At 44.5% G+C, this 25,741-nt stretch overlaps 1 long non-coding RNA gene across 1 annotated transcript; it reads left to right on the top strand.

The window, feature by feature from the left end:
* Positions 1 to 208: 208 nt before the first annotated feature.
* On the top strand, positions 209 to 25,741 carry LOC140193056 (uncharacterized). Its single transcript, XR_011884583.1, has 3 exons — positions 209 to 271; positions 6,981 to 7,231; positions 24,807 to 25,741. It is a non-coding gene; the product is annotated as an uncharacterized lncRNA (long non-coding RNA).

The following is a 25,741-nucleotide window of genomic DNA, read 5'->3' as shown; positions in this document are numbered from 1 at the left end:
TCATGGTAGGAAAATGAAGCAGAGAGAATAATTTAGGTCTAGCTCTGGCATACAGTGGCATACAAAAGTTTGGGCAGCCCCGGTCAAAATTTCTGTTACTGTGAATAGCTAAGCGAGTAAAAGATGAACTGATTTCCAAAAGGCATAAAGTTAAAGATGACACATTTCTTTAATATTTGAAGCAAGAAAACTTTTTTATTTCCATCTTTTACAGTTTTAAAATAACATAAAAGGAAAAGGGCCCGAAGCAAAAGTTTGGGCACCCTGCATGGTGAGTACTTAGTAACACCCACTTTGGTAAGTATCATAGCTTGTAAACGCTTTTTGTAGCCAGCTAAGAGTCTTTCAATTCTTGCTTGGGGGATTTTTTGCCCATTCTTCCTTGCAAAAGGCCTTCGAGTTCTGTGAGATTCTTGGGCCATCTTGCATGCGCTGCTCTTTTGAGGTCTATCCACAGATTCTCAATGATGTTTAGTTCAGAGAACTGTGAGAGTTATGGCAAAACCTTCAGCTCACGCCTCTTGAGGTAGTCCATTGTGGATTTTGAGGTGTGTTTAGGATCATTATCCTGTTGTAGAAGCCATCTTCTTTTCATCTTCAGCTTTTTTACAGATCGTGCGATGTTTATTTCCAGAATTTGCTGGTATTTAATTGAATTCATTCTTCCCTCTACCAGTGGAGAGAGTTGTGCCATTGGCTGCAACACAAGCCCAAAGCATGATTGATCCACCCCCGTGCTTAACAGTTGGAGAGGGGTACTTTTCATGAAATTCTGCACCCTTTTTTCTCCAAACATACCTTTGCTCATTGCGGCCAAAAAGTTCTATTTTAACTTGATCAGTTCACAGGACTTGTTTCCAAAATGCATCAGGCTTGTATAGATGTTCCTTTGAACCTTTTGAATAGAAAGATAATTAATTAAAATTCCTTCCACTTAATTTATTTTTCTCCATTCTTTCTTCCACAAGTGCAATAATTTGTATTTATCTACACTGAGCTACATGGTGGTTGCCCTTCGTGTCCAACGATAACAGGAAACCTGTACACGAAAGTTTTTAAAGTGATGGATCATTTTTCCCAGGCCTGCAAGGAATTTGGTTTGTCAGCCTGAGAAAGGTAAACGTATTGGGACAAGACATTAAAGCACCACCAGTCATTACTATTGATAACTATGAACTAGATGTTGTTCATGAGTTCACATACCTGGGGTCCATCATCAGTGACAACCTCTCCTCGGATGTAGGAATCAACTAGCATATCGAGAAGGTGGTAACAACTCTTGCCTGCCTCGCTGTACAAGCCTGGGTGAGCTCCAAACTCTCATTCAAAAAAGAAGATGGCAGTGTACAACGCTTGTGTCAACAGCTGCGAGACCTGGACAACATACACTGAGAAGCAGAGAAGGCTCAACACCTTACAGTTAAGGCGCATTCGTCGCATCTTGGGCATCTCCTGGAGGGACAGGGTGCCCAACATTGAGGTTCTCTCTCTCTCGTGCCAGCCTCCCAAGCGTGTACACCTTGCTCGGGCAGTGTCGGCTGTGTGGTGCATGTAGGATTCAATCCAAGTTCAACTGTTTAACCGTACCTGAATACTCATGAATACAACCTAATGAGACAGCGTTACTTTGGGGTCAAAGCGCAAAGTATATACCAACAGTCACACACGGTAAGCACACACAAGATCACAATCATGTAATAAGGCGCAGGACATCAGCACTGAGGCCAGGGAGGAGCTTGCTGCCGACGGCACCAGGTGGAGAACCACCCTGAAACAACACCTTCAGTCCGGCCAGGTAAAATACCCGAAGTGGCAAAAGACAAAAGGAACCCTGCATCTCCAGCAGAGCCGAGACCCCTTATAGAGGTGACCTTTGCAACAAAGACAGCCATTCTCACGTTGGACTTGTCCGTCACAGACAGCACTGCACAAAAACAACATAAATAGCTAGGATACAATGTCCATGGTCAATCTCGACCACTGGACGGCCACTGCGAATCAGAATTGGGTTTAATATCACCAGCGTATGTGGCACTTGTTCTAGTCCTCATGGCCTTCAGATAGATCACTAGAAACATCTTATGATACATGTGGCTTCTTGGCTTTATGTCGGTAATCCCTCTCAGCTCCAAATGCACTGCATGTATCTTTCTCTTCTCCACATAGGTATCTCCTTGTAGCAGAGATTGAAATAGTGGAAAACCTGAACCTATTGGCACAGTACTATAAATTACACATGCAAATATAGGCATTCCCCATAAAACCCAGGCTATTAACTTCAGTCTCAGCCTGATTTTATCTAAGTGGAATTTTTTTAATGTCAACATTGCGTTTATAAAGCTATTCAAACACAGTAAGAAGTATAAACTATTGAGGTCAAACTGTATTCATAATTATTAACTTTTTGTCTATTTTATTATTGAAGTTAGTAACTATACTCACATAGTTCCTGCTGATTTTACACTGTTATGCAAAAGTGGGAGATTTCTGTTTTAGTGACATGTAAAAGTGAAATGAACAATTACCAGTGGAATGGAAAACACATACTTATTTGCTTCTCCTGCCTAGGTGTGGCTCATGTGAGTAACATAAGACTGCAGTCTCTGAGATCTTGGCTCCTGAATAATTAATAGTTAATTAATTTTAACTGAAAGAATGTGTGAACGACTAACATTAGCTTATCTCAGACCTGAAGAAAGAAAGCTGATTTCCACCCAAGAAATAAAAACTGGAAATGCCCACCACACAGCAGCTGTGGAGAGAGGAACAGACTTAACATTTCAGTCCAGTGCTCGCCCAGAGGAATTAGATTTATGCTAACATTCTTGTACTTGTCCCATCTCCTTGCAGTCAGCTGCAAAACTTTGGTATGTTCCTCGTCAATCTACCTCTACCACACAACAAGAGGATGTGGGAGTGGAACATTCCTGCAATTGTCAAAGTAGTTCTGCTTACCATGAACCCATGCAGCCTGTTAAAAGCAGTTAGGAATTGTGTTATGGAAATGCCTGGTACTTAGAATGGCGGTAGGCATTTGACCCTGTGGACTCTTCTCCGCACGGTCTGAGACTGAGTGCTCCCTGGTCTGAGTGCTGCAAGTCTGCGTTCCCCTGACTTTGGGGAAGTGTTGCCCAAGTCTCCTAACATGCTGACGCATTGATCTTGTACTGTTGATGCACAAGTGAAAGATGATTAGCAGAAACACAGTGAGCAATGGGGAATGAGTGGACACAAAGGAAGAAAACACCTCCAGCAGGGTGGGTTGGGAAAATGGTTGGAGAAGAAAATATTTGAGCTCAGGATGTTGAATTTCTGGGGGAAAGTGATGGTGCATTGTAAAGGGGAGGTGATAAGTTTGATTAGAATGCTTGATGATGGATGACGGAGGTTGTGATCATTATCTTGAATCATCCTGGTATCCAGGTCTCCATTCTATCAGTGCCATTGATGTAACTTCCCACATCGGTGCCTGCCTTCTTTCTGAAATGTGGTATCCTATATACATAGAGCTCTTGACTATATCTACACCACTCCTCTCCTCTCATCCCCTTCCCTCCTTGGCAGGGCAAGTAAAGAGTTTCCTTGGACCTCAGATTTCAACTTCACAGCTTCTGCATTTTTGCAGATCCTCTTTTGCAATGTCCACCAGACACATCTTCCTGTCCCCTTTCAGCATTCAGCATGATGAGAGGCTTTGATCATGTGGATAGCCAGGGGCTTTTTCCTAGGGCTGAAATGGCTAACACGTGGGGACACAATTTTAAGGTGCTTGGAAGTAGGTACAGAGGAGACTAGGTCAGGGGTAATTTTTTTACGCAGAGAGTGGTGAGTGTGTGGAATGGGCTGCTGGCGATGGTGGTGGAGGCGGATACGATAGGGTCTTTTATGAGACTCCTGGATAGGTACATGGAGCTCAGGAAAATAGAGGGCTATGTGGTAGGGTAATTCTAGGCATTTTCTAGGTTACATTGTCAACACAACATTGTGGGCTGAAGGGCCTGTAATGTGCTGTAGGCTTCTCTGTTCTATTTCAAAGGGACCATGCCCATCCTTGTGACTCCCTCGTCCACTCTCCCATCTCCAACAGCTCCTCCGCATACAACTGCAAAAGATTGCAACATCTACACCTTTACTTATTTCCTTCCCACCATCTGGAGACCCAAACAGCCTCTCCAGGTGAAGTATTTCTTCCAGTCCCATGTTCATTATGCTCACAATCATTTTGTGATCACACTTTGAGCATCTTTTTGTTCATAATGCCTTCTCCTCTGCAGTGGAGAAGCCAAATGCAGACTGGGTCACTGCTTTGTGGAGCACCCACGTTGAGTGAGCACTGGTCATGAGCTTCCCTTTTCCTGTCTCTACCTCACTCCTATCCACCTGTGGCTTGTGGCGGTGATCAAATGAGGCCTGATTTAAGCTGGGGGGACAGCAACTCATCTTCCATATGGACAGACTGAAACCTTCTAGACCTGAGATTGAATTTGGCAATTTATTTTCATTATTTGTATCGGGACAGGTCAGTTCTGCTGTGGAGCATCATTCCTTAACATTGGCTCAGTTTCCCTCTCTCCATTCACACCTGGACCTTCTGGACATTGGCTCCGTTGTTCCTCTCACCATTAGCACTTGACCTACGGGATGTTGGCTCAGTTTTCATCTCTCCATTAGCACCTGACCTGCTGGACATTGGCTCAGTTTCCCCCTCTCCATTAGCACCTGACCTATGGGACGTTGGCTCAGTTTTCATCTCTCCATTAGCACCTGACCTACTGGACATTGGCTCAGTTTTCATCTCTCCATTAGCACCTGACCTACTGGACATTGGCTCAGTTTTCATCTCTCCATTAGCACCTGACCAACTGGACATTGGCTCAGTTTTCCCTCTCACCATTAGCACCTGACCTATGGGACGTTAGCTCAGTTTTCATCTCTCCATTAGCACCTGACCTACTGGACATTTCGTATACCTTTGTATTTTGCAGCTTTGGTATTCCTTTGATCACATTCTTGACCAATCAAGCAGACAGCTTAATCTACATTCTTATCTCCATGGCAACTTTGACCCCAGCCTATTTGAGATCTTCTCTTTATCCAATTCATCCCTCCTCCGTCCTTCTCTTCAGCTTAATACAAACTTATTTTCTCTCCTTCCCATTACTGAAGGGTCTTTGACTAGTTTTTCTTCCCACCAGGTTCTGCTGTCGGAGCTGTTGAGAGTTTCCAGCTTTTTTCCTGTTTGCATTCCATTTTGAAGCAAGTGTGTAGAATGACTGAAATCAGGGAGTGCGGCTGAACTTTGATCAGCTTCAAGGACAAGTGCACCAATTCTGACTGCCAGGGTTTCAAATAATCATGTCACTGGAAGATATTGTTTCTCAGTTTTGAATATTTCCTGACTTGGAAGAGACGATCTGGACTTCCATCATCCTTTTGGTCAAAAAATCACTTCCTGATTTCACTCTTGAATAGCCTAGCTCTTATTTAAGATAGTTTCTCTGCCAGTGGAAATAAGTTGGTACATTGTTTCATTATTGTACAGTTGAAAACTATTTTGCATAGAGGTTAAATCTTTATAATAGTGCATCAGATATGGAAAGGGTTACAGTTAAAAGAAAGTGCATTGCAGGTAGGCAAGGTTCAAGACCATAATGAGGTAGATCGTGAGGTCAAGAGGCTATCTTATTGTATTTAAAGTCTGTCTTGTCTATTCAAAACTGCACGGCACTTCACTTTCTCTGTAACACTTAATTCAGCATTCTCTTACTGTTTTTCCACATACGTGCTTCCTCAACATGCACAATCTCAATCTGCAATAGTTTATTCTTAACCCCTTGATTTTCTTTAATACTTCAGTCCTTTGCATCGTGCTATCATCCTGATGAATTATACTACCTTGCTTCATGCTAATATGATCGTCAAACCTGAAAGCAGTGCTATAGTGTATGTCTGAACCATGTTCTGTTTGCCTCATTATTCAACTCCAGCTTCCTTGATGAAGCATCCCAATATTCTTCACCTTCACTCTTTGCATCTGTGCTCTGGTTTTGAGCATTATGGGCATCCTTTTTCGTACAGCATCTCATTTATTTCCTTTAGAAATATATTTTAAGCTGGCTTTTTCTTTTAGAAGATCAAGTGGATGATTTCACACTACTCGGAGTTAAGTTTAATATCACTAGCATATGTTGTGAAATTTATCGTCTTTGCAGCAGCAGTTCAATGCAATACACAATAGAGAAAAAAACAATTACAGTAAGTAGATATTAAGTTAGATTAAAGGTGTAGTGCAAAAATAAAAATAAATAAAGTAGTGGGGTGGTGTTCATGGGTTCAATGTCCATTCAGAAATTGTATGGCAGAGGGGAAGAAGCTGCTCCTGAATCGTTGAGTGCGTGCCTTTAGGCTCCTGTGTCTCCTTCCTGATGGTAGCAATGAGAACAAGGCATGACCTGGGTGATGGGGGTCCTTAATGACGGACGCCGCCTTTTTGAGTCAATGCTCCTCATCACTTCTGTAAACGCGTCTGTTTCTTTAAAAGGACAATATGCGCTTGCAGCTTTCTCCTCTTATCCATACAATATACCACTAAAGATGCAAAAAACAACCCAAAATACTGCAGGGGGGCCTCACTGGGTCAGGTAGCATCTGTAAAGGGAAATGGACAGTCAACATTTTAGGTTCAGACCCTTCATCTAGGCTGCAAAAGTAGAGGGGAGATGTTAAGGTAAATGAGGTGAGGGAAGCTGGTGGAGCAGGAACTGGCAGGAAATGAATTTACACAAGTGAAGACTTGCGTAAAATTAGCTTAGTGAGTTGTCAATCATTATGTGCAATTATTTCAACTAAGTTAAATGTCATCTCCAAGTGATGTATAAATCATTGCTAAGTCTGGCGAAAGCAGTACGACTCCTTAGGAGTGCTTGTCATAGCCTGGCGATCAGAGCTCTCACACTCTGTGTTTATCTTTTTAATCTCAGAAGGCTCCAGTTTGAGAACGTGGAGATTTAATCTGTATAGCAACTGGGATCGAGCAGCTAAAATTCCTGCTCCTAAGCACTGCCTACAGATTCCTGGTGGCTAGCCAGTGGGCACAAGGTTTGGCCTGTATTGTAACCTCAACAATGCCTGGTTGGAAATCCAGAAATTTAATTTTCAGGCTGAGAATTAATTCTCAGGAAGGCAGCTTCTGCTGGTGCAAGGCGAAGATCTAGTCGAGCAGAAAGATTTGGTAAGTTTCCTCTTTTGTAACTGCTGGTTCTTGGTATTAGATCTGAAGAAACTGATTCCTAGTGAATTTGGAAAGAGACAGAGAGGAAAAGAATTTGCGATTAAAGCAATCTAGTGTGGTTGTCAAAGATCAAACCAAAATATGGTTCCACAGGAAAGGTGTGATGAGCAAAAACACTCATCTACTGGGCTGCAGTTTTCCCAAGGTAAATACAATCACATTTGTAGGTTGCTATCAGACAGAAATTTCTTTGCAGAGGGTAGCGAATCTGTGGAACTCATAGCTGTGGAGGCCAAGTCATTGGGTATATTTAAAGTGGAGGTCAGTGGGTTCTTGATTAGCCAGGGCATCAAAGGTTACGGGGAGAAAGCAGGAGAATGTGGGTTGAGAGGAACAATAAATCAGCCATGATTGAATGGTGGAGCAGACTCAATGGGCCAAATGGCTAAATTTCAACCCCCGCCCCATGTCTTACAGCCCTATGCTCTTTACTCCTCCATTCCTTTGTGATCAACTTCTTGTGCATCCTCCTTCCTTTACCCAGATTTTGTTGGCTCCCAGGTCCCACTTCCTAAACCCCATTGTTAAAGTGGTTAGGGTTTGGCTCAACAGGCTTTGGTGAGAAGGGGCAAAGGTTAAGGTAAGTTTTAATCTTTCTTTATGTGTTAGCTAGCGTGGCGAGAATGGGTCCAGAGTCAGTGCCATGTTCTTTGTATGAGATTTGGGAATTCTGGGAGACCTCCAGTCTGCCCGATAACTATACCTGCATGAAGTGATCGAGCTGCAGCTCCTTAGAGACTGTGTAAAGGAACTGGGGCTGCAGCTCAATAAACTTCGACTTGTATGGGAGAAGGAGGAGGAGGTGGTGGACAGGAGCTACAGGGAGGTAGTCACCCCTCAGTTGCAGGGGGCAGGTACCTGGATGACTGTCAGAAGATGAGAAAAGCACTCCAGTAACCTACCGGGGAAGCTGCTGTGACCAGGTCTCTGGCACTGAGGGTGGCTCTGTGGCTCAGAGGAGAGGGGGGAGGGAAGAGGAGTGCAATAGTGAGAAGGGGCATAGTTGGAGGGGCAGGCAGGAGATTCTGTGGACGTGAAAGAGACACCTGGATGCTCTGTTGCCCCAAAGACATCTGCATCAGGGATGTCTTTGATCAGGTCCAAAGCCTTCTAAAGGAGAAGGTCTCAATGACATGGGTACAAAAAGAGATGAGGTCCTGGAGAGAGAATATAAGGAAGCTGAAAAGGAGGAAAGCCATCTCTGGATTGCTGCCTGTGCCATGTGCCAGTGAGGGAAAGAATATGATGATTTGGCAGACTAATGTGTGGCTGAGGAACTGGTTCAGGACTTCAGATTTCTGGATCATTGGGATCTCTTCTAGAGAAGGTATGACCTGTACAAAAGGGACGGGTTACACCTGAACCCAAGAGGGACCAATATCCTTGCGGACAGGTATGCTAGAGCTGTTGGGGAGGGTTTAAACAAATTTGGCAGGGGGATGGGAACCAGAGTGATAGGGCTGAGGATGGGGCAGTTGATATACAAATAGATGCAGAGTGGAGTGAGACTGTAAGGAAGGACAGGCAGGTGATAGGGCAGAATTGCAGTCAGTGGGATGAGTTGAAGTTTGACATGCAGGAAGGTTGAAAACAGTGATGAATACAGGAGTAAAGATGTTATATTTGAAATCACGCATATATGGAGTAAGTAGATGATCTTGTTGCGCAGTTAGAGATTAGCAGGCATGATGTTGTGGGCATCACTGAGTCACGGCTGAAAGAAGATCATGGTTGGGAGTTGAACATCTAAGGATGCACATTGTATTGAAAGGACAGGCAGAACAGGTAGAGTGGCTCTGTTGGTCAAAAATGAAATCAATTCCTTAGAAAGAGGTGACATAGGATCAGAGGGTATAGAATCCTTGTTGGTAGAGTCAAGGAACTGTAAGGGTACAAGGACCCTATTGGGAGGTTAATACAGGCTTCTGAACAGTAGCTAGGTGTAGGGTACAAATTACAATGTAAGATTGAAAAGGCATGTCAAAAGGGCAATGTTATGATAGTCATGGCGATTTCAATATGCAGGCAAATTGGGAAAATCAGGTTGGTGCTGGATTCCATGAGACAGGATTTGTGAAATGCCTGTGAGATGGCTTTTAATAGCAGCACGTGGTTGAGCCACTAGGGATAAAGGCAATTCTGGATTGGGTGTTGTGTAATCAACCTGATTGGATTAGGGAACTTAAGGTAAAAGTACCCTTATCATAATATGATAGAATTCACCCTGCAGTTTGAGAGATAGAAGCTGAAGTCAGATGTCAGATGTCTTTGTGGGCCGAAGGGCCTGCATTGTGCTGTTGTTTTTTTCTCTATGTATCAGTCTTACAGTGGAGTAAAGGGAATTACAGAGGCATGAGAGGGGAGCTGGCCAAAGCTGATTGGAAGGCGACAGTAGAACAGTAATGGCTGAAGATTCTGGGGGCAACTTGGAAAGTGCAAGATAGATGTATTTGAAAGAAAAAGATGTATTTTAAGGGGTGGATAAGGCAACTGTGACTGACAAGCAAAGTCAAAGCCAACTTAAAAGCAAAAGAGAGGGTATATAATAGAGCAAAAATTACTGGGAAGTTAGTGGATTGGGAAGCTTTCAAAAACCAACAGAAGGCAACTAAAAAGCAGTAAGGAGAGAAAAGATGAAATATAGAAGTAAGCTAGCCAATAATATCAAAGAGGACACCAAAAGGTTCTTCTGCTATATAAAGAGTAAGAGAGTGGCTATTGGACCTCTGGAAAATGATGCTGGAGTGGTAGTAATGGGAGACAAAGGAATGAACTGAATAAGTATTTCGCTGTGGAAGGCAGCTGCAGTATGCAATAAATTTGAGAGCACCAGGAGGTAGAAGTGGGTGTAGTTGCTATCACTAAGGAGAAGGTGCTGGGGAAGCTGAAAGGCCTAAAGGTAGAGAAGTCACTTGGACCAGATGGGCTACAACTCAGGATTCTGAAAGAGGTGCTGAAGAGATTGTGGAGGCATCAGCACTGATCTTTCAAGCATTATTCTGGAATGGGTCTGGAGAACTGGGAAATTGCAAAGGTCACTCCACTGCCGGAAGAAAGGAAATTACTGGCCATGTTTGCCTGGCTGGGAAGATGTTGGAGTCTATTATTAAGGATGAAATCTTGAGGCACATGATAATTCTGAGGCTTTATAAGACAATGGCCAGACCACATTTGGAGTATTGTGAGCAGTTCTGGGCTCTCGTCTAATAAAGGACGTGCTGGCATTGGAGAGGATATACAGGAGGTTCACGAGAATGATACCCTGAATAAAATGGTTAATGTATGAGGAGCATTTGAGTCTAGAAGAATGGGAGGGATCTAATTGAAAATGATCACATATTGAAAGAAATGGATAGAGTGGATGTGGAGAGGATGTTTTCTATAGTAGGAGAGTCTGGGACCAGAAGGCACAGACCCTTTAGAAGAAAGATGAGGGGGAATTTCTTTAGAGGGTGATGAATCTGTGGAATACATTGCCATAGAAGGCTGTGGATATCAAGTCATTAGATATATTCAAAATGGAGGTTGATAGGTTCTTGATTAGCAAGGGTGTCAAAGATTATGGGGAGAAGGCTGAAAGGAGTAGGATTGGGCCAATGTCTTATGGTCTGATCCAGACAAGGAGGAGGTTAGGTTATTGTATAATGATCTGATATGGTGGGGTTTTGCAAGGCTCACAACTCCTGTACCAGGAGATGAAAGAAACCACTCAAAGATTCAACTGCTGTCCGCTGCTCAGCTGCACGAGGGTAAGTGTGTGCCCCCTGTTTAGGGCTGATTACAGGCTTTGTTGTGGCTGACATTGTGCCTTACAAATAATGACCTGCTTGTGGATGAATTAAACTGACAAACAAAGAAGAATACAAAACCATAAGATATGGGAGTAGAATTAGGCTATTTGGCCCATTGGGTCTACTCCACCACTCAGTCATGGGTGATTTATTATCCCTCTCAATCCCATTAGAAACATAGAAAACCTACAGCACAATACAGGCCCCTTCGGCCCACAAATCTGTGCCGAACATGTCCTTACCTGAGAAATTACCTAGGGTTACCCATAGCCCTCTATTTTCCTGAGCTCCATGTACCTATCCAGGAGTTTCTTAAAAGACCCTATTTTATCCGCCTCCACCACCGTTGCCGGCAGCCCATTCCACGCACTCACCACTCTCTGCGTTTTTTTAAAAAAAAACTTACCCCAATATTCTTCTGTCTTCTCTCTGTAACCTTTGACACCCTTACTAATCAAGAACCTATCAACCTCTGCTTTAACCATACTCAATGACTTGGCCACCACAGCTTCTGTGGTAATGAATTCCATAGAATCACCACCCTTTGGCTAATGAAATTCCTTCTCATCTCTGTTCTAAAGAAATGCCCTTGTATTCTGAGGCTCTGCCCTCTGGTCCTAGACTCCCCCATTATAGGAAAAATCCTCTCCACATCCACTCTATCTAGGCCTATCAATATGTAATAGGTTTCAATGAACTACTCCACCCCCCCCCCCCCCCCGATTCTTCTACACTCCAGTAAGTACAGGCCTAAAGATATCAAATGCTTCTTGTATCACAATAATCAATAATTTCATTCTCAGGATCATTCTCGTGAACTTCCTCTGAACCTTCTCTAATGCCAGCACGTCCTTTCTTGGCTAAGGGGCCCAAAACTTCTCTCAATAGCCAAGTGCTTTCTGACCAATGCCTTATTAAGCCTCAGCATTACATCCTTTCATATTCTAGTCTTTTTGTAAATTCTTCTCAAAACGAATGCTAACATTGCATTTGCTTTCCTTACCACCGACTCAACCTGCAAGTTAACCTTTAGGAATCCTGCATGGAGACTCTCAAATCCCTGTGCATCTCTGATTTCTGAATTTTTCCCAGTTTAGAAAATAGTCGATGCCCTTATTCCTTCTATCGAAGTTCATGACCGTACACTTTCCAACACTATTCCAACTGCCACTTCTTTGCTAGTTCTCCTAATCCAACTAAGTCCTTCTGCAGACTCCTGGCTTCCTCAACACGACCTTCCCTTCCACCTTTCTTTGTACTGTACGTAAACTTGGCCACAAAGCCGTCAATTCTGTCATCCAAATCATTGACGTATAATGTCGAAAGGAGTGGCCCCAACACCAACCCCCGTGGAACACCGGTAGTTACCAGCAGCCAACCAGAAAAGGCCCCTTTTAATTCCTACAATTTGCCTGCTGCCAGTGAACCAATCTTCTATCTGTGCTGTGACATCTTTCCTGTAATACCATGGGCTCTCGCTTAACTGCCTTGTGTGTAGCGCCTTGTCAAAGGCCTTTTGAAAATCCAAGTAAACGGCAATGACGGCCTCACCTTTGTCCATGTGCACCACTGAAGCACACTTTCAAATAGTGATGTCTAAATTGTCTGGTGACATTAAGCATTCCATCTGAGCTGGAAGATCGAGGTTACACAGTCAGCTGTGATGGGACAATGTCTGCACCTATTGTTTCCAGGAATAGTAATCATACTGTCTGTTTAAACAGCTCTTGATGTTGGACATGTTTTGAAGTATTATAAACAGCTCAGCTGTTGCAGTGTACTGCCGGGTCAGGTTACATTAAACACCGTGGCTACGAGTTAAGGGGTCGTCTAAAAGTGCTTTGGAGCAGAAGGCTTTCACTCCTGTGCTCTCGTATTTGAGTCCCAAACTCAAACAGCATTTCAGCTCGTCTGATCTTGCCAATGATTTCTCCCCATTACCAGAAGCTAGGCTATGAGATTCAGCGGCCGAGACATCGGCGCAAATTTATCTTTTGGCAACAGCGTGGCTGTGGAAGAAAATTGGGGGTGGAAGGCAAAACGCAATGCCGGTTTGCTGTTGCTCATTTTACACTACCCCTCAGAAGTATTTTATATCCTGCTGTCTTCACACAGAGTATGTTGGGGAGCTGGCAACCTGCCCGAATCAGACAGCAAATGCAGTAGTTTTTTATGGGAAGGCCAGATGACGATCGACATCACTCCTGAGGTTGCACAGTGAGGTCCAAACTTCCTGAGAGATTGCTGTAATATCAGAGTTGGACTCCTCAAGGGGCACCCGTGGAGTGCCAGCGTCCATGGAGTGCCAGCATCCTGTCTTTCTCTAACAGTTATGCTGAAGCTGGGGGTATTGGCAATGCAACTCTAAATGGAAAGGAAAGACTGTAAGGGAGATGGGAAAAGAGCTCACGAACACAAGGAAACACGAGCAGCCACTCGTCCCCTCAAACCTGCCCTGTCATTCAATATGATCATGGCCGATCTTTGTGAAAATTCCTAATTACCCACAATTCTCTGACCTTTCAAAGATTTATCTGTTTCCTCAATAAATACCTCCTATAAGCTTACCTCTGCAACCCTCCGGGGCAAAGAATTCCAAAGACTTCTCACCATCTGTGAGAAAAATTCCGATGCACCTGGGTTTAAAATGGCTGCCACCTCTTCTCATCAGCGTGACCTCTTGATTGAGACTCTCACTAGTGGGAGCTTCTTTCAGCTACCCTGTTAGGTTCCTTCACTATCTTGTTTGCATGTTTTAAAAGTTCATTCACCATTTTTCTAAACTCCAGAGAACAATGTTTCATCTTTGTATCATGCTTTTTGTATTAGTTAAATCCATTAAAACATGTTATTTTTGTGTTTTTGATGTTTAGCTTTCTTTTAATTTCTAATGTTTAACTTTTTGAAGCTTTACTTTGTAACAGTATTAACTATTTTTCAATATTTGAGAACATAAAGTGGGGTTAATATATTTAACACATTTGTTTTGCAATGTCAGATTGTTAATGCTAGTGTGTTCCAATGAAATGGTCTGAATTAATTCTGAGTGTCAGTCTCTCCCGGTAAACAAAAGCAGAGCACCATCGCAGTAACTGGTGTGTGACTCAGTGGTTAGGCCCACCCTTGTCACTTCCCTCCCACAAAATACCAAGGCATTCACATTCCTTTTGACAGCTGGTAGGCCTGGGGCTACGTGGTTTAATTGCTCTCAAAGCAGTTTGTGAACTGGTAGTGCAAGATATCACCTATCATCAACCTCTTCCGAGATTAGGATTTGCTGCAGGAAGTCGAAGGACAGATTGGTTGGCTTTCTGGATTCAGGAAAACCCAGGTGGGGTCACAAAGTAGGAAGGAACTGAAAGAAGCGGTGATGGGATTAGATGAAATCAGGTTGGTGTAGCTCTGTGGAGCATTAATATTGACAGAGAACAGCAGAACCAAAGGGTCTATTTTTATTGTAAACACAAAATACACCGTAGACGCTGAAAATCTCGAGCAACACACTCACAATGCCGGAGGAAATCAACAGGCTAGGCAATGTCTATGCCAATGAATAAACAGTCAAAGTTTTGGGCCAAGACCCTTTTCAGGACTGGAAAGGAAGGGGGAAGTCACCAGAATAAAAAGTTGGGGGAGGGGAAGGAGGCTAGCTAGAAGGTGATGAGAAACCAAGTGGGTTGGAAAGATAAAGGGCTGGAGAAGAAGGAATCTGACAGGAGAGGAGAGTGGCCCATAAGAGAAAGGGAAGGAGGAGAGGACCCAGGGGCAGGTGAGAGGCCAGAGTGGGGAATAGAAGGAGAGGAGAGGGAGAGGGAGAAATTAATATTCATGCCATTGGAGGCTACCCAAATGGAATACAAGGTGTTGTTCCTCCACTCTGAGGGTGGCCTCATCTTGGCACGACATGTCAAAATGGGAATTAAGGTGTCTGGCCACCAGGAAGTTCTGCTTTTGGTGGCTGGAGTGGAGGTGCTTGACGAAGCGGTCCCCCGATTTACGATGAGTCTCACCAATGTAGAGGAAGCCGCAGCGGGATCACTGGGCAGGATGGACGACCCCAGCAGATTCGCAGGTGAAGTGTTGCCTCACCTGGAAGGACTGCTTGGGGCCTTGAATGAATATGAGGGAGGAGGTGAACGGGCAGGTGAGGTACTTAGGCTACTTGCGGGGATAAATGGCAGGAGGGAGATTCATAGGGACGGATGAATGGACAAGGGAATCACAGAGGGAATGATCCCTGTGGAAAGTGGAGGGAGTGGCAGAGGTAAAGCTGTTTAGTGGTAAGATAAAAACACAAAGTTTGTAGATGCTGGAAATCCAAAGCAACACATTCAAAATGCTGGAGGAACAGGCAGCAATAGCAATCTACTGTTGTTGCAGGTTTGATGAATCGCCTTGTATATGGTCCACCAGTTATATTTGCCAGTGGGCATTTATTGGGCCAGTGATCAAATGGACAGTCTGGGAGGGTGTGCCACCAGGGTGAGGTCCTTACAGTCATTCAAACAGAGACCACCCCAATCCCTCCTGTACACCAATGAGAGGGTCTGAGAGACTTGACATCAAGATTCTGGCAATCTGTTGTCACGGCAGGGAAAGTGCTGAGCTCTCTGCACTTCCTGATCCTCTTCCTGAGCTTCCCGCTGTGGACACATGGTCTTGAAACTGGTTCTTAATAAGGAAGGTCTTACACCCCACATGGTTTCTTGTTGAAAACACCTTATCCTACCCTCAAAATGCTTTGACAGCTGGTTAAACCACCCACCCTCCAAGACACTTTGGTTTTTAAGGCTTTGAACGCTTGAGAATCAGAAAAAAGATTGAAAGGCTATAAGAACTTTAAACTTTTACAAAATAAATGTAGGACAATAATATTTAGATGCTTCAGTCTGATGCAACTGAAATTTGAATGATCAAAATGCAATACCCCCAATTTTACCTCTGCTGCATTAACCCATCCCACCACTCCTCACTACTATATCCACATCACCCTCTACTCTCTGCAGCCCCTCAGCACCCTTCATCCCCCATTCACTGCCACTTTATGCTTGCACTCCACACCTCATACCTACACTGACACAGTCACTCTTCTACTGGGTTTTCATATGCCCTGTCGTGACAAGAACAAAGTCACCAGCGAGACACTGAAGCTAATGGATATAAAGGTGTTTATTCGGCAAAAATGAGCAGTGGGCATCCTATTGAGACCTTCCTGGAAGAAGATGCCTGCTCAATACAATATTACATGACATTTTTATATGCTAAAGATCAAACATTACAGCAGGACAATTCTATAGTATCTACAATGCTTCTTTTGAATTACATATAGTTTTCAAACACCACCTTCTTCGCACCCGCAGTCCAGACACTCAAACTGAATGTTAATTTCTATCAACTCTGGGCTGCATTCATCCACATGCAGACTTCTGTGGTCAAATAGGAGGCCACAGTTCAGAGTTGTGTTATCGATTCAATCTACTCTCATGTTCAGGTTTGAAGATCAGCTGCTGTTAAAATTAGTATTTGCTATACACTATAACAGTCCCTCCTCTTGGACCTCCTGGTCTAAAATAAATTTGTTCCAGGAAAGGCCAAACTTTAAGGAGGATCTAATCAAATAGGGCAGGAAAATTGCCCTGTAGTTTGAAACCCTTTCCCCAATTGTCTATCATATCCCTATATGCATCTGTATCCACATGATCATCCCCCAATGGCTACCTACACAACTCTAAGCAGACATTGTTCCAGAAGTTTGACCAACAGTCTTTAAAATGCAGCTTCACCATTTGTATGCCTGTTGCCTTCTCCCTTGCTGGCCGATTGCAGTTAAATCACATTCTTTATCTTCACCCCTTCATTCTCTGGTAGCTAAAACTCAGCAGTGACCATTAGTGGTTACTCTCTGGGCAGGAGTACTTGCAAGGTAAATGTATCTGGTTCACAGGCAACGGTTCACACTACCTGCCGTGACAACAGATTGCCAGAATCTTGATGATGAGTCTCTCAAACCCTCTCGTTGCTGTACAGGAGGGGTTGGGGTGGTCTCTGTTTGAATGACTGCAGGGACCTCACCCAGGTGGCACACCCTCCCGGACTGTCCATTTGATCACTGGCCCAGCCTCTGAGAGGACCCAGCTTATTTATATTCACTCCCCATTCAGGCTGGGGATGACTGCCTTCAGAAGCCGTGTGTGATTTCTTCTCTTTCTCGGTCCGCCACGCTGTCAAAGTTGTGGAATCTGATGTCTCTGTTGTAACTCAGATCCCTTCCCATCTAATCTCCCCAATATTTTTCTATTCTGAGCAATGCGACTAATCATCTACCTTCAGCAACCAGCCTTCATTACAGAGTACAGTTACCGTTGAACTTTAACAAGCTGTTCACGTCTAGCTGCCACACTCTCTCCATGTCCTCTGCCCTCGCATTTGCTGTGGGTCTGCTTCCATCACTTGGGTTCTCTGCAATGACCCTGTTACTGGGTACACCCGATCTCGTACTCTGTCTGCGAGGGCAGCGAGAAGGTAAGGTGGGTCATGCAATTTAGCCTGACTCCAGTGATTCCACTGGCCGCCCTGCTGGGACTGTACACAACACAGGAGCCATTCGTCCGGAGCACCATCTATGGTTCTAACCACCTGGGAGTGAAACCTCTTCTGTCAACCAGCTCCCTTACCATGACCTGGCTCACCTGCCTGTGGGAGGACTATCTCTTCTCCCTCTGGCTCTCTCTGATCCACAATATGTCGCTGTTGCTTTGCCCGATCTCTCAGTGTGTTACTCTGGTTGCAGTGGTCCTTCATGCCTCCATGTAATCTTACTAACTTGGCATTTGTAGTTCCTTCCAGAACACTTGTAATTTCTGTTGCTGCTGATCTTCCGCTGCCCTCCTCACACTGACGTCTGCCCACTCGTTCCCTTTCTGCTCCTTACTGTCCCCTTTCTGGTGAGCCTTTACATTAATCACTGCTTCCTCCTTGGGCAGCTGCACTATTTCCAACAGCTCCTGACTCTGCTTGGTCCCAACCCTTGGGAGTTGATTCCCGCACATCACCCCATCTCTCCTCCCTGCTTGAGGCTGCTGTCTCTCTGGGCCACACGCGATTGCAGTTCCTGTTTGACCCATGTTATTTATCCTTCTCCTGGGTCTATGATCACACCTGCCTTTCTGGGTGTGTAAATCCCCAGCACAGTACCTTCATTGTTTGGGCACACCCAGAGATCTACAGGAAGCCACACTCCCTCAGTCCCAAGTACCAGGGGTTGACTTCTCTCCACCCTCACTGTTTCACCTCATGCACTGGAAATGTAAGTCACCTCTTCAGTTGTGGGCAAGGATAGATCAGTTATTGATGCTAAAGACCTCATGTCCACTCACATTTCACATTGCTGGCCCCCTGATAAACTCTTGTATATATCTGTGGATGACCATCATGGGCAACAGAGACTGCCGTCCGACGTTTGTCTGACCTCATCAACTCTGTAATCTGTTCAGCAGTCTAATCAGGAAGAGAGGGCGCTGCTGTGGATTCTGCCTGCTTTGGTGAGTGATTCTCACATTTCGCTCTCTTTTCAGGACACTGCCTCCAACCACGGCCTGAGAAGGTGCAGCTGTAAGAAATCACATCCTTTACCCTCCATGTCTATTCCAGCAGTTCCTTGCTACGTGCCCCGGCTGCGGGCACACAAAGCAGGTTCTCTGTGATGTCACAGCAGCTACATTCACTACAGCCACTTCACAACTTCTTTTCCCCCTCCCCTGGTCTGTTTCACCGGCCGATGATACTATCACGTCGTAGGTTGATCCCACCGCTATCTCTAAAACTTCCTGCTGGGCTGAACTCGGACATTCCTTCAGCATTTTCAATGCTCCATGGATTATCCAAACCGGAATGCTCCTCATACGCTCGTTATCTATGTTCTGCATAATCCATGGCTGTCCCATCAGCTCTCTGAACCATGGGATCTGAAGTAACGGTCATGTTGTTCTTTATACTTGTGTAATGAAGAATGACAACGAACTATCCTGGGTCTTGAATTGTGAATTCTTATGTCTGCCCTTTGAGTGGTCTTTGTACCTGACCCCATTGCTGTTCCTGAGTCAGTCACATTGCATTCCAACAGCCCCTTAAAAAAGGTTGTGTTTAAAGGAACACAAGAGGTTCAGTAAATCCAGAGCACCGCACAGAAAAATGAGGAACTCATCAGGTCAGGCAGCGTCTGTGGAAAGGACTAAACAATCGATGTTTCAGGCCAAGAGTCTTCACCGGGACAGAAAAGGAAGATGAAAAAAGCCAGAATGTGAAGGTGGGAGGAGGGGAGGGGAAGGAGAACAAGCTAGAAGGTGATAGGTGAAGCCAGGTGGGTGGGGAGGGGGGATGAAGTAAGAAGTTGGGAGGTGATGGGTGGAAAAGGTTAAGGGCTGGAGAAGGAATGTGATAGGAGAGGAGAGTGGACTGTGGGAGAAAGGGAGGGAGGAGGGGCACCTGGAGGTGGTGATAGTTGAGGTGAGGAGGTAAGAGGAGGGCCTGAGTTGGTAAATGAAAAAGAAGGAAAGGTGAGGCAGAAGAATTACTGGACGTTGGAGAAAACGATGTTCATGCCATCAGGTTGGAGGCTGCATTGTTCCTCCAACCAGAGTGTGACCTCATCATGGCAGTAGAGGAGGGCATGGACAGATGTGCCGGAATGGGAATGGGGATTGGAACTGAAATGTTTGGCCTCTGGAAAATCCTGCAGTTTGCAGATGGAGTGAAGATGCTCAACAAAGCAGTTCCCCAGTCTGCATTAGGTCCCACCGGTGTAGAGGAGGCTGCAGCGGGGCACTGCATACACTGCCCCACAGATTCGCAGCTGAGGTGTTGTCTCACATGGAGGGTCTGTCTGGGGCCCTGAATGGAGGCGAGGGAGGAGGTGAATGGGCAGGTGTAGCACTTCTGCCACCTGCAGGGGTAAGTACCAGGAAGGAGATTAGTTGAGAGGGTCGAATGGAGAAGGGAATCATGAAGGACGTGATCCCTTTGGGAAGTGGAGAGTGGGAGGCAGGGGGTAAAGATGTATTTGGTGGTAGGGTCCTGTTGAAAATGGAGGAAGTTGCGGAGAATGTGGAGGCTCATGGGATGGTAGGTGAGGACAAGATGAACTCTATCCCTGTTAAGGTGTCTGGGGAATGGAGGAGATGTGGGTGAAGGCAGCAGCAATAGTGGAGGAAGGGAAACCCTGTTGTTTGAAGAAGAAAGACATCTCTGTAGTCCTGGAAAAGAAAACCTCATCCTGGGAACAGATGAGGTGGAGACGAAGGAACCGAGAAATGGAAAAGCTTTTTTACAGGAGGTAGGGTGGGAAGAGGTATAGTCGAGATAGTTGTGGTAACTGGTAGGTTTTTAAAAGATGTTAGTGGACAGTTTGTTTTGGACCAAGTGAATTTAAGGGCAGGGTGGAAATTGGAGACAAAGTTGAAGAAATTGATGAAGTCAGCATGGATGCGTGAAGCAGCACCAATGCAAACATCAATAAAGCTCAGAAAGATTTGGGGAGCATTTCTTCTCACCCTCCCATCACCTCCCCCAGTGCCCCTCTTCCTTCCCTTTCTCTCATGATCCCATCCTATCAGATTCCTGCTTCTCCAGCCCTTTACCTTTACCACCTGTCACCTTCCAGCGACTTACTTCATCCTCCTCCCCCACTCCCCTGTCTTCACCTATCACCTTCTACCTTGTAATCCTACCCCTTCCTCCACCACCTTATTCTGGCATCTTCCCCTTTGTCCAGTCCTGATGAAGGGTCTCGGGACAAAATGTCGATTGTTTAATCATTTCTGTAGATGCCGCCTGGCCTGCTGGGTTCCTCCAGCATTCTGTGTGTGTTGCTCTGTGAAGCTGGGTAGCTACTTGGTTCAGCTGGAGAAGTAAATACGTAATGGACTCCTATTTCAAAAAGCATTGTTGTTTAGTGTTACTGGGAACCTGCCTTCTTCTCACCACTGCCTCCCTCAAGTAAGCAGGACCTAAGAATATAGAGTCCCTGGAAATTGCTAGTTCCTAATTTAAACATGATATAAAGGCAAATAGCTAGTTCTGGACATGTAGTATATTGATATGAATATTTCCCAGCTGCCCTTATGTATTGTTCACTCAAGTATCCTGTATTCTTTTTTTCCTTGTTGATTTGGTGTAAGGGCGGTTTGAGTCTATAAAATATTACGTTACACTGTAGGGGACTAACACACAAACTACTTAACTCATTCAGCTCACATTCCCATTGTTGTTACTCTATGAATGGCAGCAACTTAATTCAAATTATCTTTTACTAACTGTCAGCATGGCAGATAAATATATTAAATATTTCTTAACTACAGTTTGATTTCAAGACTTGTTGGCCGCACCCTTGTCAAGGAAGAAGAAATGAGAAAGCAGTTCAGGAAGCTAAATATCAAGACGGTTGCTGGCCCTGACTCTGTGTTACCTGCCATCCTTAAACACTGAACTAACCAGTTGTCTGCAGTCTTCACAGATATTTTCAACCAGTCCCTTAGGCTATGCATTGTTCCGGCATTTTTCAAGAAATCCGTTATTGCCCCAGTTCCCACGGGACTCAGTGACTACAGGCCAGTTGCACGCACATTAGTCATAATGAAGGCTTTTGAAAGGTTGGTCATGTCATTTCTCAAATCCATAACTCAAAATTTTCTAGATCTGCTGCAGTTCAGCCACGGAGCCGACAGGTCTGTAGATGAGGCAGTTAACATCGGTCTAGACTTCATACTACAGTACCTCATCCCCCCACCCCCCCCCAGTGCACATCAGGATTTTCTTTGTCCATTTCAGTTCAGCCTTCAATCACATCATCACTGGGCTATTAAAACAAAAACTTCATGTCATCTTCCTCCAGGCAGTTAATCTGATCAACTATTCTAGGTCGCCAATCCACCCCCACCGCCCTCTGTCTAATACCTCAGTAACTGCACTGCACTGTAAACACTTTTATAATGCTGTACATTGTAAATACATGCTGGCATTTATGTATTTGTGCACATGTTATTCCACATCCATATTTCTAACTTTATTTTTATTTATTAATGTTTATAATTGTTGAATATTGTTGTATGTTTTAGTTTTGCACACACCACAGAAAATTCCTAATACATATAAGTGTATCTGGCGAATAAAATTGATTCTTGATCCCTGTGCCATCCAACAAAGATCACTGTTGTATAATCTGCACTACTGAACTTCTCAGCTCATTCCTCCGCTTTACCACCCTTTTAGGATCCCACACTTTACCCCTTCTTGCTTCTGATCGCTACAAATGGAGAAAATAGTACTGCTCTTTATAGCTTTCTCTCCTGATTGCTGAATGAGTGATGTTATCTCTCAACCTTATACTGAGCCAGATGGATTGAGAAGCTCAGAGTCTTCTCTCTGCATTGAGCTCATAATCAGATATAAATATCCTTCAATCTAATACACAGATAACTGTACCATCTCTCACAGTCCTGGGCCTGGAGATTGAATGGGTTCCTTAGAAGGTAGATTGAGAGGAGATTTGACAGAGGTATACAAAATGATGAGCGGTATCGACTGGGTAAATGCAAGCAGACTCTTTCCACTGCGGTTGGGTGGGACGACAACTAGAGGTCGTGGGTTAAAGGTGAAAGGTGAAAAGTTTAAGGGGAACATGAGGAGAAACCTCTTCACTCAGAGGGTCATGAGAGAGTGGAAAGAGCTGTTAGCACAAGTGGTGCATGTCAGCTCGATTTCAAGAGAAATTTGGATAGGTACGTGGATGGTAGACGTATGGAGAACTGTGGTCCTGGTGCAGGTCAATGGGTGTAGGCAGTTTAGATGGTTTTGGCATGGACTAGATGGACTGAAGGGCCTGTTTCTGTGCTGTACTTCTCTATGACTATTCTGTATCACACTTTTGATCAGGAATCTGCTATCATTCAAGATTCAAGGTTGTTCAATGTCATTTCCTGTACACAAGTTTAAAGGAGAATGTAACAATTGTTACCCAGATCCAATGCAGCACAAAAAATGCCAATAAAGATAAAGAACTCAATAATAATTTAAAAATCTCTATCAATAATAACTACACAATATAGCTTATATACTGTACCGAGTTTGATTGTATGTCCATAAAGTGACACTAGGCTGACTGGTGACTGATGGGAAATAGTAAAATAGTGGGTGGAGGTGTTGATCAGTGTTACTACTTGGGGAAAGTAACAATTTTTGAGTCTGGTGGTCCTAGCGTGAACCCTACATAGCTGATGGGAATAGGCTCAGCAGGCCATTAGCAGGGTGGGTGGGATCCTTCCTGGTGTTATGGGCCCTCTTCCAGAACCTTTCTGCAAATATGTTGGTGATGGCAGGTATGCTGGCACTGCTGATGCATTGGATGGTTCTGACTGCCAGTGCGGAGCGGTTTCCTTACCGTGCAGGATGCAGCTTCTCAGATGCTCCCTACTGCAAGTCTGCAGAATGGCCTCAGTGTGGATGTGTAAAATTCAGCTGTCTTCAGCATCCTCAGAATTAGAGGGCTGGTGAGCTTTCTTGACTGTGTACGATGTGTTCTGGGACCATGTACAGTCACAAGGCATTGCGTGGCACAAGAAAGCAGTGGGAACAGTTTGGGCTTATCCCACCCAGCTTTATGAAAGGATTTGCTAAGAATGAGCTCACAGTTAGTTCCACTTGTGAGAAGTCCATCAGTACAAAATAGTCACCAACAAATCTAACAATGAATTCAGCAGAAATTCCTTCACTCAAAGAATTTTAAGAATGTGGAATTTGTTGCAACAGGTGAGGTGCGGCTGATGTGAGTTGAGAGAGACAAAACAGGTGTATGAGGGGGAGTTGTAGTGATATATTTATAGAGTCATAGAACCACACAGCACAGAAACAAGACCAATGACCACCTGGTCTGTGCCAATCAATGACACACCTGGTCTGTGCCAATCAATGACACACCTGGTCTGTGCCAATCAATGGCCCACCTAGTCTGTGCCAATCAATGTCTCACCTCATCTGTGCCAATCAATGACCCATCTAGTCTGTGCCAATCAATGACTCACCTGGTCTGTACCAATCAATGACCCATCTAGTCTGTGCCAATCAATGACTCATCTAGTCTGTACCAATCAATGACCCATCTAGTCTGTGCCAATCAATGACACACCTAGTCAGTGCCAATCAATGACCCATCTAGTCTGTGCCAATCAATGACACACCTAGTCAGTGCCAATCAATGGCTCACCTGGTCTGTGCCAATCAATGGCCCACCTAGTCTGTGCCAATCAATGTCTCACCTCATCTGTGCCAATCAATGACCCATCTAGTCTGTGCCAATCAATGTCTCACCTGGTCTGTGCCAATCAATGACTCACCTGGTCTGTGCCAATCAATGACCCATCTAGTCTGTGCCAATCAATGACTCATCTAGTCTGTACCAATCAATGACCCATCTAGTCTGTGCCAACCAATGACACACCTAGTCAGTGCCAATCAATGACCCATCTAGTCTGTGCCAATCAATGACACACCCAGTCTGTGCCAATCAATGGTCCATTTGCATTAATCCAATTTAGAAAAGTCAGGTGAAGGCTTGAGTGGAGCGTAAATGCCAACACAGATAGTCTGGGCTGGATGGCCTGTATCTGTACCACATGCTGTGGGTTTTACAGAGGATGTACTGAGAAGGAGTCATTTGTTGTTTTGTATGGCAGATGCGTGTCTGTCTGTTCGGGAGCCAGGGTTGGATCAATCTTCATCTGGCATTTTGTCCACAACCTCTCCTACATGGACAGCCCTGAGTCAGCATCACCAGATGGAGTCCTGGAAGCATGCAAACCTTCACAGGACATCAACACGTTGATCCAGTTCGTGGAGGACTGAGGAGGAGTCATTTGGGAAGGATGAACTACTGGTGTCAGCATAATGAAACGTGATGTCTGAAGGAGGCTGAACATGTATCGACTTGCTGTGGTTTGCTGGAATTCTGCCTTGCTTTTGAGAATGGATCAGTGTTGTGGAAAGAATACGATTGGTGAGGCTTGAAAGACACAGGTTTTTAAATTCTTCTGTGAGAAGAGGGTGCTGACAACCACGTCACTAGAGGATAGCAAGATATAACTCTGCTGAATGAATGGTAAACATGTGGCCGGGGCCAGTGGAGTTTTTTGTCCATGATAGGCGTGCAGGTTGGAGAATGGAGGTGAGTAGCTTGTCTAAAGAGTGCAAACACTGGAAGAAGGTGTTATTTCTATGTTGATGGCTGTTTAAGAGCAGTACATAAAAAGAAAAATTTATTGTAATTGGTTGTGTGACGGGATCCTGAATTACCCCTATGAACTGTGCTTGTTTACCCCTATTAACTGTGCTTTTTAAAAGAGAGAGAGAGAGACGAAGACTAACTTTTGGACTGTCACTTTAAGGCACTGGAAGTAACTTTTGGACTTCTACTGAGTTGGAGAGAGAGATGGCATCAAGCAGCTTGTAAGTTGCTATGGTGACTGAAGGCAGTGTTATTTAATGGACACTCGATGTTATGATTTTCGGCAGAGTGTTGATACTTCTCAAGGACAGTTCGCCTGCTTGCATTTCTTTCACAGACAGAGGAAGGATGAGTTATGTGAGTGACAGTTGCTGCTCAGCACGGGAA

This window comes from Mobula birostris, unplaced genomic scaffold (genome assembly GCF_030028105.1).
Source record: "Mobula birostris isolate sMobBir1 unplaced genomic scaffold, sMobBir1.hap1 scaffold_379, whole genome shotgun sequence".
NCBI classification, from domain to species: domain Eukaryota; kingdom Metazoa; phylum Chordata; class Chondrichthyes; order Myliobatiformes; family Myliobatidae; genus Mobula; species Mobula birostris.
The sequence above is the reverse complement of the archived record's forward strand: the minus strand, read 5'-3'. Positions and strand labels throughout refer to the sequence as shown.